The sequence below is a fragment of the Terrapene carolina genome, unplaced genomic scaffold (assembly GCF_002925995.2).
Source record: "Terrapene carolina triunguis isolate 2854851 unplaced genomic scaffold, T_m_triunguis-2.0 Scaffold62, whole genome shotgun sequence".
Taxonomy (NCBI): domain Eukaryota; kingdom Metazoa; phylum Chordata; order Testudines; family Emydidae; genus Terrapene; species Terrapene triunguis.
The window spans coordinates 47324344-47339980 of record NW_020664413.1 but is presented as its reverse complement, the minus strand read 5'-3'; the positions used below and the strand labels follow the sequence as shown (position 1 = coordinate 47339980).

The 15637-nt window shown below is 40.8% G+C and overlaps 1 protein-coding gene across 2 annotated transcripts in view; it reads left to right on the top strand.

The window, feature by feature from the left end:
* CALCRL (calcitonin receptor like receptor) overlaps window positions 1-15637 on the top strand; it is a 96354-nt gene that overhangs the window by 36664 nt on the left and 44053 nt on the right. Inside the window, exon 1 of one of the 2 annotated variants that reach the window (XM_024201147.3) lies at window positions 9244-9301. The exons of the other annotated variant lie outside the window; for it this stretch is intronic. The gene's annotated coding sequence lies outside the window, so the exon portion shown is untranslated. Of the gene's footprint in view, window positions 1-9243; window positions 9302-15637 lie in introns of those variants that run through there. 2 annotated transcript variants of the gene reach the window in all.

Below are 15637 nucleotides of genomic sequence, written 5' to 3'. Positions count from 1 at the left end.
GGGGGGGGCGGCCAGAGCGCGGGGGGGAGGGCGGCGAGCCCGGCTGTGGCCCCGCGCTCCCCGGTGGCCGGAGCGCCCCGCCGCCCCCCTCCAGGTGCCGCCCCAAGCACCAGCTTGGGTGCCTGGTGCCTGGTGCCTGGAGCCGGCCCTGCAGAGAGCAGAGGATTTTACATGATAAGATGAACTGATATGTTTCATGCTTCCTAAATGTTATTACAAGGCAAAATGAAATGGGTAGAATGCAGTGGAAAAGTCTGAAACATGCAACATCCCATGTCTTACGAAATAGCATTGAAATTCGATTGTGATGGCAGCCCTGTAATGTTAACCAAGGAACTCTAACACAATGTGGTCCTGCATCAGTAAATATGTTTATTTCCTGCAGACTGCATGGGAGGTTTTGACAGATATCTACCCGAGAGCTTTTGTGTTCTCTCACTTTTTAGCATCATTCCCAGGAATTGCAATCTTTGCAAATAGCACTTTTTAGAATGACAATACAGCTCTATCCTAATGACGTGTCTGGAACTGTAATGTAATCTGTATTAGAATACACGAACATATGAGATAGGGTCTTAGGAATTCCATATTGGAGCAGACATAGGATCCATCTAGTCCAATATTCTGTTTCCAACAGTGACCAGTACTAGATGCCTCAAAGGATGGTGTAAGAAGCCTTGAAAGAGACAGTTATGGACCAAGTTGCCCATAAGGGAAATGACTTATGCACTGAAGCATATTTTAAAAAAAAATAGTCCTTACATCTTCGTGGAAGTCACTCCAGTTAATAGCTAAAATAACTGCTCAAAAATATTCTACATCTCCTACCCGCAAGTTCAGAAGGACCCAGCGACATTAAATTAAGAGCATTTTAACTAAATTTCTTTGGATTCCCCCCACCCTTTTCTATGGAACGCTTACAAACATTATTACACATTTAAGTGATGAGTAACTGAGATAATTGTTTTTTAAAAAAACAATTGTGTAATGTAAACATATTTTGATAATTGATTAACTGGCATAGCAAAATAAAGACAGATGACAGTTTATACTAATGCTTGTTTATTAGTGTATAACTGCTACATTATCTATTGCACTCAGCACAACTAGTACTTTACTAGCATATCTCATTTTCAGCTCAGTCACAAGCTACCTAGGGAACTGAGCTAGAATTAAATAAGAACTCTTATGATAGCCACAATGAGACCTGTAAGATTGGTTGCTTTAGTCACATGATATTGCTTCTGTTCGCTGATTGAAAGACCTCACCTTTATAAACTGCTTCCATAATAAAACAAGTTTTGTTTTGTCACTACTACAGGCTTGAAATTCAAATCAAAAGTGAAATCAAGTCAAAATCAAAGTTTTGCTTGTGTGAATATTGTTGTGAGGGGAGCGGAAAGTTCTGAACACATTCACTTTCTAAATGAGATTTCTCTTTATCAGAACATGTGGATAACTTTCCCCACTGTTTGTCCAGCACTATTATTAACATCAATTTCCGAAGCAGCATGTGTTAATGTAATGTACAATAGTATTTGCTACACCAATACCATAGTTCATGCATCCATTTTAGGAATTTGTGTGAAAAGAAAATGTATCTATTTTATGGCTTTCTTAAGCAGATCTTTGCAGTTTTACTAATAGAAGAAGAAATGAATGGTAAGCGGACATTTTCCTAGCACAGTGGAATTCTGGCCCATGACTGGGGTTCCCAAGCACTACAATAATATCAATTAGAAGCCATCTGATATTGTTGTACAAGTTGATGGTCTGGTTTATGTGGGTCTACTCCTTTTCTCACTGGATGGAATATAGCTGATCTTCTTTTGTTCTACTTCTACTTTCTGTTTTACTCCTGTTTTACTTCTACTTTCTACTTCTGTTCCGTTCTACTTTTGTGATACTTCTACAGTTAACTGAATAGAGATCTTCATTTTTGTGAGGCAAAAGCCTTGAATGGGGGTGTGGGTTCTCAGGCAAGATCTGTGTGTGCTTGTATATAGCCAGGGATCATTCTACAACACTATGGAATTCAGTGGGACTACAAAAATTTATGATGAAGATTTACAGGAGAAATGAATTTGTAGGTAACTACTCTCCAGGCCATTGGGACTAACGTTAACTATTGTTGGGTTTTAACTTTTGTTCAGCACTGAAGTATCTGGTAATGGCTGATATGTAAAAAAATAAACCAAAGTAAATACAAATTATTCATAAAATAATAACTAATAATCACTATAAAGGTGCAGATTTCAGAAATGTGTCTGAATGTTCCCAAACTGCTGAAATATTTGGATTCAGGACTTTGGTTTGGAACGGGTCTATAAAAAGAAAAATTGGTGGAAAGCTGTAGAAGTCTCTGTCGATTTACAACAGTAAGTTATTTTGTTTCTATGCCTTATTTTTTCATCACTCTGCTATTCATAGCTCAAAGTGTTAACTTTCAAAGTGGACTATAAAGAAAGTTGATATACAGTAAATAAGGTAGAATTTTCTCTCATAGAAATGAATACGTTGCCCAGCTTAGCTCATATGATGCCAGAGCATTGTCTCATGAGTACTATAGGTGCGGTAACCTTAGAATGAAAGGAAGAGATTCTAGCAACCATGAAATGAGAGGATACTTCTAAACCATAATTTCATTATAAGTCTTTTTGTGTAGTTCCTCTGAATTTTATTTTATTTTTTATTTTTTTTGTTCATATAGATGATTGCTAAGTAGAATGTTTCACTAGGAAGGAAACAAGCAAACTAAGATTTCTCACCATTATGGCAGCTATAAGTGATGCATTCTTAGTGAAACAAACTAGCTTCAGCGATGGTTTTGGCTGCTGAGGTAGCTGTGATTTGTAGCTTTGACATTTAGGAATTTTTAACTAAATTGAGCCTAATACAAAATGGGTGAGATGTAATGGATCTTCCCTTTTCAGCTTTACTAAATAATGCTTCTGAGATGTGAATATTTAGGTTTATAAAGGAAATATTTAGATTTCTTAGAATTATGGTTATTTAGAAAGAACTGGGAAAACCTCAGAAGTAGCTGGTGGTTCAGTTCAAATAAGCATCAAAAAATTGCTCCTGTTTAAGCTTCTCCGAACTCACTTGAACTTATTTTAAATAGTAAATCAGGTTAGAAATCTCTTGTGAGAACAGATATCACTGCCATCATTTCTGGAAGTCCATTTCCAGTCACTCCATAAATACTAACATTTCAAGGACAGTTTCTCTGAGGGTATTTTGGTTCTTATGCTTCTACTCTTACTTGGAAGCAGGAAATGAAGAAACCTGTGTAATTAAAACAAACTGATGCTGCAGACATTTTCGCAGGTGCTTATCTTTATTCTCTTGACTAGTGCCAGTCAAGTCAATGAGTAAAACTAAGAACATTAATTAGAGGACTGATTCTTGTTTACATTCAGTGGCAGCATTAGGCACCTGTAACCCATGCAATCGCAGGGGCCCCCAAAGTAGCGAGGGGCCCTCTGACAACCAGATCAGGCCTGCTGGGCATCAGCCATTCCTTCCTTCTCAGTGCTGCTCAGGGCTCAAAATGGCAACCTTCACACAGTGTGACATCACATGCACCAGAAGAGCCCTGGAACTGAGCTTTGCCCCCCACAAGACAAACACAGCCACTGTTCATTAAGACTGTTCTACACCAGTCTGAGAGTGCAAAGAGACCTTCAAACGAATGTATACCGTATATACTCGTTCATAAGCCCAATTTTTTTAGTAAAAAAGAGAAGCACCAGAGAAGGCGGTCCGCTTATGAACGGGTATAGAGAGGGAGAGGTGGGACAGAGCCCCTCCCCCCAACAGAGGGAGCAAGGAGAGGCAGCAGAGCAGAAGGGAAGAGGCAGAGCCAGAGTCTCTCCGCTTCTGGCCACACTGCTCTCCCCCCAACCTCCGAAGCAGCTGCAGCGCCGGGGATGGTAGGCTGCAGCGTGCCGCCCCACCCCCCAAAGTAGGCTGTTGCCGTGCCACCCGGCTCACCAGAGCATGCTGCAGCCATGCCGCCCGGCCCAGCCCGCTGGAACATGCTGGTCTGGCCCGCAGGAGCAGGATGCAGCCGCGCTGCCCAGCCTGCCGGAGCAGCTCCAGCCAGGCCACAGACATCCTCCCCTGGCCCTCCCCAGATAAGGTGGGAAGGGATGGGATGGGGAGAGTGTGGGGGTCCCGGGCTAGGGGTGGGGTCATGTGGGGGATGGTCACAGGGGTTACTCCCCTGACTCCCAACTTCTCCCCCCCAAAAAAATTTCCCCACCAGTTGCTGTCCCGGCCCCTCAGGGTAAGCAGCTGGTGCGCCGGGACACTTTGTTTACTTAGGTTTACTTCCGTGCCTGCGGACGCTCGAGGTAAACAAACCATCTCGGCCCGCCAGCGGCTTATCCTGATGGCCCAGGAGCCAAAGTTTGCTGACCCCTGAATTATAGGGTCCGCTTGTGAACAGGTTATAAAAATGTTCGATTTTTACTTATCCATCTTGGACAGGTCGGGTTATAAATGAACCGGCTTATGATCGAGTATATACGGTATATAATAAATACAACTTAAATTAAATTTTAAGTCCCTTTTACACTGCCAAACTGGTCTAGTGTATATGAGAGTTAAGCCCAAAGGCCTTTGATTTCAGAGGGAATTAGGTGTCTAAATACCTTTGAGGATCTAGGCATCGGTGTTTCCAGGCCTGGGACAATACTTAACGAAACTTTTTGAAACTTGAAGCTGTTTGGGTTGGTTCTCTTATCCAAAGAGGTCAGATCATTGTTAGCCAAGATAGCTTCTATTTTTGTGACCATTTTATTATTAAGTATTCACGTTTCTAAAGTGTGATTTTGATTTAGGAGAAACTCTTGATTTAAATCCTTTGAGCCTCCTAGTAAAAGACATATAGCCAAATGGAAAAAGAGTCTGATTAAGAGTCTTGGAAAAGATGTCTGAAAGGCAGTAAGTCCTGAAAGAACAAGAAACTGATGTATTTTGGTTAACAAAGACTCCCAGTTCCACTGCCTTGCCTCTGACCCTGAGAAAAAGTCTTGCACCGTGGTTGTATTGTTCATGTAAAATTAGCATATGTCACTGACGCAAAAACAATAACTTTTTAAACTAGGCCATTAGAGAAAATGACTTCATGCTGTAAACATTTTCTCAGAGAAACCCTTGGATCTTTTTTCAATCATTATTTAGTAAACAGCATCAAATAGAGTCATTCAAATAAAAAACACTAACTGAGAAGGCGCACAAAGAGAAACACAATTTTCTCTGTGCAGCCTGGGATGAAGCCTCTGGAAAAAATAAACTTCAAACATTTCAGCCAGGGTGTATATGAAAGTGCTATGTGGTCTAATTCGTGCACCCATGAGTTTATACCAACTGTTGTTTTAATTCAGCATAATCATGAGTTAGTGTGAAGGGGAACATGTTCTTCATTAATTTTATTTTTTGGATGTGCTAGCCTATGCATTTGATATACAAATGAGCAGCGGGGGTGGAGAATATTTTTCTTTTTTGTTGCATTATGTTGGAAAGTTAAAGTCCTTGGGTGAGATTCTGCACGACCCCTCTAGGAGGCACAGCATGGAATTTGCAGCCTGGATGAGGGGGAGAAAGGTGGCTTTAAGCCATCTTTGGCCCCTCTTGACCTGGGGCTTCTCTGTGCTCCCACCCCACATGATTTACCCAGCCCTATGAACCTGTCCATGTTATGGCAGCAATCCAGGTGACCTGGAGGGCTGCAGTGCGGCCTGGAACACAGTGCACATGGAACATTGTTTTTAAAGGAACAAAATGAGATAGGAGATTTCCAGAGAATTTAAGCGTTCCACTGAAATTTGGTATTCTGAATATGCAGCTGGGAAACAACACTAGAAGCTGGTCACAGGCAGGGGGACCCAGTACATCCAATAACACACTCTCAATCCCAGTGGTTTCTGCGCCAATCTCTAATGGGTCTGGTTTGTGGTCACATTAATAATCATCCCTGTAGCGTTGTCAACCCTCCAGGATTGTCCTGGACTCTCCAGGAATTAAAGATTAATCATTAATTAAAGATTATGTCATGTGATGAAACCTCCAGGAATACGTCCAACCAAAATTGGCATCTCTGTGAATTTTGGGTTTTGGCCTGTTTTCTCAATATCAGCAAGGTGTAAACATTCACGGATGTCTTGCTCTCCTTTAAATGATGATTTATTCCCTCGAATAGGTCGTTGACTAATAAGGATAGAAGAGTGGTAATGAGGCATTAAAATAGATCTTATGAGAAAACTGTGAAACAGGAGTTCTCCAAGTTTTTCATGGCAATGGACTACACCTAATAGAGAGATTGTCATAGCCAATCCCTTCCCATTTACAATCACATGCAACCATTCCCCTCCCAACCAAAACGTCCCTGTGTCAATCACAGCAAGGAACAGTAATACGGAGAAAGTTATTAAATATATTTTTTGCTTCTTTGAATGCAATTTAGCAGCTGGAAACAAGGAGGAGAGCCAGCACCTTGTGATCACAACTCCACTGACCACAGTGAGGACTGCCACTGTAAAAGGATAGGTTTCCATTATTAAGTGTTTACATGGTTTTATTATCTTAATTCATCATCTTTGCAACAGATTTGACAGTGACCCCTGCAGCCTGTTGTAGTTAAATGGCTTTCAAAGGCATGGCACATGCTGGCATGGGGTGCAGAAGGGCAGCACTGGAATGGGAACCTCCAGGAACATTTCTGGATGAGACTATCCCCAGTATATGGTTCCTGGGGCTCCCAGGGAGTGCACATGGCAGTGGTTGCTCCCCCACCTAGGCACAATCATATAGAGAAAGGAGTAGCTGAGCCCTAAGAATTATAGTTAATATGGAAGCCATTAGAGAAGTCATATTCTCTTCAAAGACTTTTATTAAAGGGTTGTGTCTCCATTACACTAGAGAGAAAGGGAGAGACTTGAAAGTATGCAGCAGCATGGAGTTGTTTCATCTGTAGTTATTTTTTAAAAAGGTAGTGAGTTTCCATTCACTGTTTCTGACTGAAGAGTGCTTATTCTATGTTTGGGTTGGAACCTACTCATGTTTGAGCATGATTGTGAACAACTGAGTTAGACACCAGGATGCTAACCTCAATTTAGCACTCAGTGTAAACCAAGATAAATCATGTTTGGTACCATGTCAGAGAAGCATGATTAAACGTAGCTACCCCAGTATTTAATCATGGTTAGTGAACATGATGCTGACCATGGTTTGTCCTGGTCCACATTGTCTGCTAAATTATAGTCGGCGTCATGGAATCTAATTGGATTGTTTATAATTGTTTCAAAACATACGTTTTCCCAACTCCTGGACAGTACATATTTGTGGGGGAGGGAGGGTGTTGCACAATGTATTTTTTTTTTCAAACAGAAAAGACATAGAATTCCACACAACTAGATATTCTATTTAAACAGTCCCTATCCCAACTTGCTTACAACATTTTTGTTCTGTTTGTACAATTCCTAGCACAGCGCAGCTTGGTCCATAATTGGGATCTCGAGGTGCTACTCTAATACTAATAAATACTACTATTAAATTGTGCATCTCTGATAAGCCCTGAATGAATTGTGAATAATGAAGAAGACTTGTCATTAAAAAAATCAAAAGTCCTGGGTTCTTCTTTTCCTGGCTGTTCCACATCCTTGTTCTGTTTTCAAAAAAATGACTTAGCCTCTCATTGCAACAGCTCACCCATCCATAACTAACCTACCCACATGGATGTTTTGAAGCTTCAGTGATTAGTGTTTGTCAAGACCTTTAAGATCTCCAATAGGATAGTCTGTAGAAATGCAAGATTTTATTTATTTTGCTGTTAACAATATAACTTAATGGTTTTTTAAATTATGCCTCAGTAAAATAATAATCATAAGTTCCATTTTTTTAAAGCATTCTTAAAGTTGGTCTCTTGCTAGGAACAGACAATTTTGTTAATGGACAGGCCCCTTTTAACAAGAGGGGGCTGATGATAAAATGGTGACCATTTGGAAAGCTGCTACTTTTGTTATTCTGAATGCTCGTGAAAATAAGTTGACTTTAAAGACAAGATTATTTGGGAAATTTTCTTTAACGCTGCTTAAAATATGTCAAGCGTGACTGTGCATTTCTTTTTTTAACAAACCTTTGTTTTACATGGTAGGTAGAACGGGGGTGGGGGGGAGCTCTTGGCACAAAGACTTTTCAGGAAAGAAAGTTATTTTAAATGTCTATTGAGAACATGTTCGTCAAACAGGAAAAAACACAGTTAGGTTGATAATAGCTCTCTGCAAATGTTAGCATCACTAAATAGCTTTGCCATCTTTTTTTAGAGGGAATGTGATGTCCTAAAGTAGCAGTTCTTAATTATGCACCATACAAAGCGACCAGGAGCTTCTGCCTGTGCAATTTCTTACACAGGAAAATGCATTTTTAATGTTTGAACCAGCAGATTTGTTAGCTGCAGTAAATAAATAATTAGAGTTGCTCTCTGAAATACAATATAGAAACATCTTTTAAGGAGTGAGTACTGGGTTAAACAAGTTCCTCAGCAAACCGAGAAACAACTGGCATTTGATAAGCAATAGTAACTTAAAATTTCACTTCTCACAATAATATCCTCATGAATAGACCAAGGAATCTAGCATGGCAACAAATTACAGCAGTATCAATCTGTTTACAAAGGTGTGCATTGCCAAACCCACTAGTGCCTTTATTTAACAACTACTTCAAAAAGGGAAACATTTTTATGTTAATTTTAATCTATAGCCAAGAGCAGTAAAAGGTGCAGTTGTTTTAAAATGTAAATAAAACCTAGATTTATATCAACCCTTTTTGCACAAAATAGGCAAAAATCGGTTTCCAGTTCTCCCAGGGAAGGTGGTTTTATGAATGCTGCCAGCTTGTGTTACTTTGTTTGAGCTAGAAATGAGAGTGTGATGGTACAATGCCATGCGACTGTGATTGCTTCTTCCCTCTAGAAGGCAAAATAACTAGCACTCTTGACAGGAAATATTATAATCTACAAAATGTTGTGAAGTGATTCTGTAATTTTGTCTCTGCTCTGAATGACTTACATGCTGTTTATGGAAAATAAGGTATGATTATGATTGTTATGGTTTTATTTATTTAGCACCAGTAGGTATTCTTGCAGAAACATGAGAAAATACAGCTGGATCATACCTTCATGATCCCAATGCATAGGAGATCCCTGACACAGTGATCCCCTGCCCCCGTTCCACTGGCAGTGTTCCACACCTCTGACTCCCTCTTCTCTCCAAAGTCTATGGAAGGCTCACTACAGGTATGGGTGTCCTCATAGTGGGCAGGAAGGGCAGAGAGTAGACTAGGAGAGGCACAGATGGATCAGGGCAAGGAGAAAGCATCATCCCTCCTCCCCAAAACTCCTTACTACCACCACCAGTCATGCCTCATACTGTATAATACTTCCACGATTCCTCCTTCCCTCTACCTCCCATGCACACATTGGAGAACCACCTTTAGCCCATCAGTGTTCCCCTGCTAGAGACCGATTTGATGCAGTGAGCCATAACCATGGAAACAGGAATAGCCCTGGCCTCCCATTGATCCTGAAGGTAGGCTATTCTGCATGAGAGGAATAACCCTGCCCCTAATGCAGCAACTGTTGAGAAAGTTCCACAAGCAGAAACTTGTGCAGATTTCTTCCTCTTAATCCCCATCCTAAAGTGTCAGTCCTACTGGCTCTCCCAAGGACAATTTACAATCTCATCAGACATTTAGAACTAAATGCAAAAGACACTGTTACCAAGAGAAAAAATAGTGCTGCCCACATATTGTGATAGCTCTTTTAAGATCTTAAGTATTATTGCCAACGGCCAAGAACATTACTGATTACTGATTATAGTATCCGTTGGACATGGGAAACTAAATTTAATTGGGTGGTAGCCAAAATCTACTAATGGGGGAAAGTGCACAGGAGTAATTCAGTGTGTTGTAATCTTATCCAGAGGCTGTTCTGTAATCTGTACAAGCTCTCTGGCAAACAACTTTACTTTTAAGTGGTAAAAAATTATTTGCACCCTCATAAAGAGAGTATAAACGATGTGCGATGTCATGAACTAGCCTGCAGTAGTTCACCTGAAACACATCTGAGACCTTCAAACACATCTATCTTAAAAGATGACTCAGGGAAAGACATGAAAGTACAAGGAAGCACTTTACCATAATGTCTGTATTTCCAGCTAGTACATGAAGAAGCTGATGCACAATTTCCAGCAACAATAAAATGAAGCTACTATAATGTCATACTTCCTCTTCCTCTTTCCCCCATTTGCTCTCCACTTACTAATTTATTTTCTCAAGCCCACTCTCAAAGAGCTCCAGGCCTTCATGCTGCAGCCACTTCATGTGTAGACCCCCTAGCTGAAGGTGTTGGGCTCCAAGGAGTTTTTATTTCAGGCAAAAGTAATTTGCAAAGGTCTATACTAAGGCTCAATGAGCCTGAGCAATGGTCGGAGGGAAAAGGAACTAAGCAGTGTGAAGACCCCTGAAAGCATTATGCCTGCAGAAGTCAGGAGCAGGGATAACACCACTTCCAGGGTAGCTAGGACCCTGCAATGCTTTCTGCACCTATTCTGCAGGTATTGCATGTGCTTTCCCCAGTGCCGCTCTGTATTTACCAACTGCTGTACTGTGTAAGGCCCACCACTCCAAACCCAAATCCTACTCTTCTAGGGTCCTGAGTGCTGCAGGAACTGCCCTCTGGCCTTCTCCCCTTGTGGTCCACAGTATTTTGCAACCAAAATATGGCTGCCTCCTTTGCAGTGTACTGGGAAGGCTCTGTGATCCCACTCTCACCACTAGCACGTACTCAGAACCAGCCATAATTATACCCAATGACTTTAAGAGCATTATTTGAAAAAAGTATATGCACCAGGTGGTTTAATTCCTCCTTTTCTGCTTTGTACAGGCTTGGGAGATAATAGTTACATAGCAGAACAGAAAAGGTAACTATAGTGAGTGCGCTGAATGCAACAATCCCCTTGAAATCACAATTGAGTTGCACTAGTGGTCAATTTGGCCCAGTATATTAACATTAAGTCAGGCTATGGTTAGTTTTTTGTGTTTAGTACATGAACTATCTGAAATATAACCCCATGAGGATCCAACTTATTCAGGCAAAGTATCAATTCACCCAAGAACTATAAAAAGATGCAATATAGCCCACCAAGTAACATGTCCTGCTTTATCCAGAGAAAGAGCATGCTGCAATGAAGCCTTTGAGGCTCATGGGAAGCTAACGCTTCAGTGCCACTGCACAAGTGCCGTAAGAACAGTTCTAGGGGGTTTGCAAAGATGTCTGTGCGATGTTGCTGAATTCGACGTGCTGTTGCCTGTGAGTTAATTCAAAACAGTGTTGAAAAGGGAATTCTAGTGACCTGAAAATGTTCTGCTCAGATGTAACAAGTTAATTATCAGCTAGCTATAATGGGGTTTCCCTCTAATTGTTAGAGGTCTGATTAAAAAACAGTTCAACAAACTGCTAACTGAGGTCAACTAGCCTCCTTTAGTGGATGGGGTAGTGTTATCGACAATGGATCTGGATGTCCCTCGTTCAAACTCTGTAAAGGGGGAATCAATCCCTCAAAGTCTGAAAAGTCATTTATCAGATTAAAAATATTTCCAAATTGCACTGCAGCAGCCCTGGACACTTTGCAGTCCTCCTTCAGCTTTGTCAATGAATCTGAAATTTGTTTAGTATCACTGTTAATCAAGCTTTTTAATTAGGAGTTATTATGGGCCTCCTCTTCTGAGGTGCAGAGTGCTCCAGAAATCAACAGTAAATGAGGGTGATTAGCACCTGCCAGGATTGGGCCCTATGTGCTGTTCCATTTGGAACATGATTTTGATTTGAGACTTCCTCAAACTGTCAAAAGATCCTTGCAGGCCATTTGAATTAGAGATGCATGAAAAAGTCTGGATCGTTTCCAGCTTGGTCCTTTGCCCGTATCTTGGGCTGAACCAAACCAAAAGCTTGCCTGAGGTTTGAAATGTTTTGAGTCCTATGCCTCCTCACTCCCTGATTCTAAACAGAGATAACAAAATATTGTGAGAACAGTTATTCTCAGGGTAATTCCAACCAATCAAAATCAGGAAGTACTCTCTCTGTGTGACAGAGTGTTGTCATAAAACATCCACTTCAATTTTTCAACCAAAGAGGTTTGCATATACAGCAGTAAATCCAGTGTTGCAGATTTTCCTGATGGCTCCAACACTAAATGGAGCTTAAATCATTCATTCTGTAAAATCTCTCCCAGAGAGAGAGAGAGAGAGAGAAAGAGTGTGCGCGCGCAATGGCCGAAAGGTGCCTGGCCTGTTTCCTCTTCTGTGCTAGCTATGCCCAGAGGATACAAGTTCAAGCCCTGATATTTCTGGCTGTATTCTCCCTTTGCTCTGGTGTTAAAATGGTACCTTTCTGGAGTTCAATCAGGAGGGCATTTACTCTTGTGAGGAAGGGAAAAGAGTAAAAGCAGAAACAGCTGTTTTGTGAGGGCAGGATGGTTTTGTGGAGAAAGCAGGAGGGGAAGGTTAAAGCTTTATGAGTGACTCTTTTGGCTCAGTTCATTCTACAATGGTGGAGCTCTGCCTTCTGCAGTACATGTCACTGCTGACAATGACAAATACTACAAAGGCAATGGAAATAATATAAAAAATAGAAATAATTTGGCTAAGAGGAATGTAGTAAAGAGAAGAAACATGCAGTTCATATGGCTAAGTTATTCCATGTTCTGTACAGGAGGCAATAAAAGTAAAATACAGGTGTGATATTTGAAGAACTGATTTACTGTTTTCAGAGTAGTAGCCGTGTTAGTCTGTATCCGCAAAAAGAATAGGAGTACTTGTGGCACCTTAGAGACTAACAAATTCCCCATGCTAATCCTAGTGCCTTTATTTTAGAGAATACTTAAGACTTTGTATCAATTAATACATTAAATCACACTTACCCTCAATATCTAATGTGTAAACCGATGACCTATTGTCTGTCTTGTTGAACCTGTCACCAGCATATGGAGATGTGAGGGAAGAGAGGGGGACTCAGTGCATGGGCTTCCACCATGTTTCTATCAAGTTGCATTTTTGATGGACTTTTATAAAGCTCATGTTAATGTGAACCACTGTAAGAATACTCGTCCTCTCTCATTACGGAGTTGCCAATTACAGTCAGTAGACAGATGGGAGAAGTAGTTTTGGGTATCTCATGCCACCATTCTCCTCTATCTGCAGACTCCCTGGTTGGACTTTGTCTCACATGATGCATTACAGTCTTCCCTTTCCTGAAGGGAAGTGGGGCATCCGGGCAGTAGCCTGGCTGCCATACTTCATGCATGAAGTCCAGCTGGGGAGCCTTTTATTTAACTTAACAAAGAGAAGTTTAAGGGGTGACTTGAGCACAGTCTGTAAGTATCTGCTTGAGGACCAAATATTTAATAATGGACTCTTCAGTCTAGCAGAGAAAGTTATAACATGATCCAATGGCTGAAAATTGAAGCTAGATAAATTCAGACTGGAAATAAGGCATACATGTTTTAACAGTGAGTGTAATTAACCACTGGAACAACTTACCAAGGGTTGTGGTGGACTCTCCATCACTGACAATTTGTAAGTCAAGATTGAATGTTTTTTGTAAAAGATATGCTCCAGGAATTATTTTGGGGCAGATCTATGCCCTATTTTGGATTAGATTATCTCAATGGTCCCTTCCGGCCTGGGAATCTAGGAATAAACTGTTTTAAATTTCTTTTAAAACTATTCTCATTCAAATCTCTTAAAGTTTGTAAGAGTTTGTAAGAAAACACTGGAATGTTGTTTTCCTAGATATGACAGTGATAGAGGACACTATTTAAAAAAACAAAAAAACACATTCTCCCCCCCACAAAAAACAGCCAAATTTGCATTGCAAAATAGCTGCCTATATGAACATCCTTAACTGCTTGCAATTTCACTGTAGAGTAAGACTTCCACTGTGGGAATATTTTTTTACACTGTTATTCTTAGGTTTCTTTCAGCATTAATGCTTTCTGTTTTCTCTGCCATTAAATATATTTTTGTATCTGACTATATTCCCCCAAATATATTATCCTGAATCTTTCCCAAGTTAAATCTTCTCTCCACAGATACCCTTGTATTTTGTTTCCTTACTTCTGCTCTCAACAACTTTCAACTTAGAATCATCTGTGAATTCCATTTATGTTTTTCAGTTTACTAAAACAGGACAGGGTCATTCAAATAGGATTTAACATTTATATCAGCTGTATCTCAACAACCACCTCAAACCTAACTCTATGTACTGCTGTTTATCCTTCAGCCACTTTTTAATCTACATGGCAATGTTCTTATCCAAACCAAATAGAATAAATTTTGAGCTAATGAATTCATGAGATGATGTAGAAAATTCTTTACTGAAATCCAAATGTATACTATATGAACTGCACCCACACAATTTTGCAATTATATCAAAAAAACAGTCATCTCTAGGAAGAGACTTTCTTTTCTTAGGTATAAATTGAATGTACAACAACAACTTTGGGGACACTGAGTAGGAAGCACTGACAGCATTGCAGAAATGAGCTCATCTCTTGTCTACTAAGAGGAATTAGGAACTCCGAGTTTGAGCATGCCCCTGGAAGAGTTGATATGAGATTCTTATAAAGCCATTACCTACAAAAGATGTGCCTCATTTAAGTAACTGGGCTAGTAGGTGGCCAATATTGTTTAATGTTAAATGTAAATAGTCTTGCACCCTTAATCAAAAGAACCAAATTCTGTCTTCATGTACACTGTACAACCTCTCTGGAGTGAATGGAGGTACACAGGTGATCTAATAGCATTATTTGACCCTACATGCTAAATCTATCAATCAGCGAGAATATATTTTGGAAAACTATTTAGAGACTGTTATAGAGAAAACTATGGAAATTTCAGACTCATGCATATCATCAGTAAATAGGCAAACAAAATCCTAAATTATACTTGCATGCCCTAAAATATATAACAGTGCCTGGCACCCCATTTGGATCACTGTTCTTGAGGACAAAATGGGGCTTCCTAGCACTAATATGTCATTGTTTGGAGAGGAAAAGACAACAGCCTTCAGTGTTATGACCTTGTGTCCTGGTAGTTAACTACTACTTTCTCTGTCTTCTCTATGAGTCCAGAGACCTTTCAGTTTATCTGAATGTGACAGTCCAAAACAACAGCTTATTTGTCCAGCTCCAGTTTAGGTTCTTTTAACTACAACCCGTGAAATAATTCATTGTGAAGAACATTTAATGCAGGGGTCGGCAACCTCTGGCACGCGGTTCGCCAGGGTAAGCACCCTGGCGGGCCGGGCCAGTTTGTTTACCTGCCACGTCGGCTGGTTCAGTGGATCGCGGCTCCCACTGGCCGCAGTTCACCATCCCAGGCCAATAGGGGCTGCGGGAAGTGGCGCGGGCCAAAAGATGTGCTGGCCGCGGCTTCCCACCGCCCTCATTGGCCTGGGACGGCGAACCGCGGCCAGTGGGAGCCGCGATCGTCCGAACCTGCTCACGCAGCAGGTAAACAAACTGGCCCGGGAGAATATTGCAATTCATGGCAATAGTCAATATATTTTTCAAAT